Source organism: Piliocolobus tephrosceles, chromosome 16 (assembly GCF_002776525.5).
Source record: "Piliocolobus tephrosceles isolate RC106 chromosome 16, ASM277652v3, whole genome shotgun sequence".
NCBI lineage: Eukaryota > Metazoa > Chordata > Mammalia > Primates > Cercopithecidae > Piliocolobus > Piliocolobus tephrosceles.
The window spans coordinates 21,456,144-21,460,424 of NC_045449.1; the positions used below are offsets into that span (position 1 = coordinate 21,456,144).

At 39.5% G+C, this 4,281-nt stretch overlaps 1 pseudogene; it reads right to left on the bottom strand.

The window, feature by feature from the left end:
• Positions 1-1,687: 1,687 nt before the first annotated feature.
• Positions 1,688-2,217, bottom strand: LOC111534818 (annotated as a pseudogene).
• Between the last annotated feature and the right edge of the window lie 2,064 nt (positions 2,218-4,281).

The following is a 4,281-nucleotide window of genomic DNA, read 5'->3' on the forward strand; positions in this document are numbered from 1 at the left end:
TGAAAACTGGAACAAAATGAAAATATTTGCCCAAGATAGTATTAAGAAAATTAGTGACACAGCCAGGTTAAACACTTTTAATTTCTTAGTCTAGTTTGCATTGTAGAGGAGGCTTCTACATTTAAGCAGTTGTTGTTATCAGCTACTTGTTGCTGTGGAGAGACTGCGTAGTAGCAGTATACATAGTTCTTTTCTTTGAATTCCTTTAGGGTCCTAAGGTAAAGTACACCTGAATTTTACCCTACAATAACGTACTTATTGGGCAGGCCATGTAACCTTCAGAATAGTGACCCTTAATCTATTCTAAGTTTCAGGCTCCTCTGAGAGTCTGACCTCAGAAAAGGTACCTCAGAAAAGGTACATTATACTCAGATGTACAGAATTTTCACACAATGTCATAGGTTTTATGACTTCCTAATGACCAGTTATGGCTCCTTCAGCAATCCATGGCTTTCAAGTTGAGAATCTATGTTCTGTAGCAAGAATATGAGCGTCATCTCTCTTTCCTTTCCTCCTCCCTCATACTTTCCCTCCTTTCCTCTGAATCCCTTCCTTGAAACTCCCACTCCCTCAATCCGTTAAAAAAAAGAACATGAGCGTCAATCATATGATTTGGAAGTTTTGCCCCCATTGTTTAGGAAATTAAACCTTTTTTTTTTTAATAGGCCAATAGTCCTCAAGACTTAAGGATGTTTTATGAAAAAAACAGGAGCTTAATGCCTAGGTATGTGTTTAGATTACACTGGGTTTTACTATTTGTGAACACAGTGTTGTTTATTTGAACTGTTTGTGTTTTATGTATTCTCGTTTTTGAATTCTTTTTCAGTTGATAATTTGAAAGCATTTGTTATAGCAAATTGGAAAATTGCTGGCACATCATAGGTGTCTGTGTAGTACTGTACTCTTTTGTTTCTTTTTTAAAATGTAAATTTGAAAGAAAAAGATACGGAAGTTACATGTGTTCCTTGTGGAGAGGGTAATATGGGCAGAATAGATACGCAGAAAGTAGAAAGTGAATTCCCCACAGCTTTGCTCTCTTCTTTAGGGGTAACAAGAGTTTGCTGTGTCTCTTTCTACATAGTTTTTGTGGGAGTTCTTTATACATGTTTGAGTGCTTGTTTTCCTTTTGTTTTCTCTTGAACTTGTATCTTGAGATGAGTGCTTGTTTATGTATGTATTTATACACACACATAGTTTAAGACAAATTACATCATATTTTGTGAGTTGTTTGCAGTGTCCTTTTGTTTTTTACTTTGTAGTACATCACAGATGATGTTCCTCAACAGGATGTGGAAAGCCACTGTATGCTTATTTTGAGACAGTCTTGCTCTGTGGCCCCGGCTGGAGTGCAGTGGCACGATCTAGGCTCACTGCAACTCCACCTCCCTAGTTCAAGCAGTTCTCCTGCCTCAGCCTCCCTAGTAGCTGGGACTGTAGGTGCCCACCACGACACCTGGTTAATTTTTGTATTTTTTGTTTTTTATTAGTAGAGACGGGGTTTCACCATGTTGGCCAGGCTGATCTTGAACTCCTGACCTCAAGTGATCCTCCCACCTTGGCCTCCTAAAGTGCTGGGATTATAGGTGTGAGCCACCATACCTGGCCAACTGTATGCTTTTTTTTGTTTGTTTTTTAATGATTAATAGACTATTTATTTAGGCAGGAGTACATATAGTCATCGACAGACTTAACATGAGAGATTAAATGTCTGACCCAATTTTCCTCCCCGGATGAGCTTTTCTTTCCTGTCCCTGTCAGTTTGGAAAACATGATAGCAGAAGAAGAGGGGTCCAAGTCCACACAGAGCTCCCAAGAGTGAGTTTTTAGGAGTGGGTCTGAAATTAGGATAGACATTTGCTGATCTTGCATAGGTCCAACGAATCAAGGCAGGATCTTCGAGGAGCCCTCTGCAGTTGGGGTGGTTGTACTGAAGCAGGTACTCTCGTTTCAGCCGGACTCTTATGGCCAATGGCTCAACTTGCGCCCGTCGGGTTTCTGGAGATATGTCGTATATGGCTGGGTTGAGGGCTGGGGGCAGAGTGGCCAGGCGCGATGGAGTATACTTTGGGAACGACATCTTGGTGACCCAGGGCACAACTGCACCTGCCACTGTATGCTTTTAAATGCCACAGAGAGTCCCATAGATGTACATTATTTTATTTAATCAGATCCCTGTTTTCATTTTTTGGTCACTACAAACAGGCTCTAGTGAAGTGTGTATGTATATATGTGTGTGTGTGTGTGTGTGTGTGTCTGTGTACACCTTTGTGTATGTGTGCATTTTGTTAGTTTGGACTCCTAGAAATGGAATTGTCAGACCAAAAGATACACTTTCCAAATAGGCTATCCCAGTGAATACAAGATAGAAGACTGCCCCTTTTCCCTCATTTTTACCAACACAGAATGTTAGCGGATTTGATGCTGTACAAATGCATAAGGACCAGTTAGCTATTAATTTAATTTGGATTGTTCTCTTCATTAGTGAGTTTGGCTCCTTTGTATTTAATATCTTTTTCTTTTTCTTTTCTTTTTTTTTTTTTTTTTGAGATAGAGTCTTGTTCTATTGCCAGGCTGGAGTACAATGGCATGATCTTGGCTCCCTGCAACGTCCACCTCCCGATTTCAAGCCATTTTCCTGCCTCAACCTCCCAGGTAGCTGGGACTACAGGCAGGCCACCACGCCCGGCTAATTTTTGTATTTTTAGTGGAGATAGGATTTCACCATGTTGTTCAGGCTGGTCTTGAACTCCTGACCTCAAGTGATCCTTGAGGATCCTTGGCTTCCCAAAGTGCTGGGATTACAGGCGTAAGACACCGTGCCCAGCCTGTTTAATATATTTTTGTAATTCTTATTCTTTGAATTGTGTACTTCTATTACTTCACTCATTTTCCTGTTGCTTGTTGTTTTCATATTGGATGTTAGGAAGTTGTGTTAGTTCTCACTTGTGTTTAAGTGCTGCCCTTTTCCAGATGGAAATGGAGGTGGCTATTTTGTAATAGAGAACATTATAGCAACTATTAGTGCAAGATTGAAGTCATCGTAAAACTGAGCATTGGGCTTGTGAAGTGCCTTACTCCTATAGATACTCAACAACAAGCACAGTACAGGAATCTTCTCAATTTGATGCTGTTTCTCAAAGGCAGTTTAGTGCCTTTTTTTTCCTTCTTTAGATGACTCTTACATGGTCTTCTTGGTATAAATGTATTGGTATTTGTGAAACCACATATATGTTTTAGTTTACTATATGGAAGGCAAAAATTAATGTTGTTTATATATATAAACTTATCACTTAGGTGGTTGTGTTTTTCCTTTCCCCGAGTATTCCCAGAGAAACATCACCTTATTTGGCTAATCTCCTTTTGGGTTTGCTTCAGAGAAACCAAAAAGATAGAATGGACTTTGGTAAGAAATAGTTTCAACTTTTGCGTACTTTCTAACTTTATTGTTTTATGTGCTGAAAGATTTAAAAAATAGAGGTTTCAGAAGAAAATTGAAGTCAGTTTCACTTTTCTTTTTATTTTCTTCACTAGTTTCGTAAATATTTATTGAGTGCTTATTACTATGTTCTAGGTATGGGAGATAGAGTAATAAAATCACTCTCCTCATGTAGCATATATTCTAGTGGTAGAGAGAGACAAGAAACAAATTAAAAACCATAGTTAGATATTATATTAGAAGTTGCTAAGTATTGTGGGAATAAAGAAGTGGGGGTGGGGTGGGGGTGGGGATTGAAATTTTAAATAAGATAGCGAAGACCTTATTGAGAAAGTGACATTTGAACAAAGACTTGACTTGAAATGAGAGTGAGCCATAGGATATCTGTGGGAAGAGCTTTTTAAGCAGAGTGAACAGCCAATATAAATGCTTAGGGCTGGGAACATGCCTGTAAGCTTGAGGAACAACTAGAAAGCCAGTTGAAGACTTGGGTTTTTCCACAAAGTGTGATGGGAGCCATTAGAGAGTTTTGAGCGGAGGAAAAGTGATCTGACTAATGTTTTTAGAAAGGATCAAGCTGGCTGCTGCTTGAGAATAGACTGTGTGCATATAAGGGGAAGAGCAGAAGCTGGGAGACTAATCAGGAGACTCTTGTCGTTACCCAAGTGAGAGATGAGTGTAGCTTTGACTAGGATAATAGCAGTGGAGGTGGTAAGAAGTCTTTCTGGAGGTAGAGGCAACGGCATTCACTGAAGGATTGAATCTGAGGGTGTGAGAGAGAAGACTCAAGGATGACTCCAAAGTTTTTGGCCTGATCAGCAGAAAGGATGTTGTCAGTTACAGTG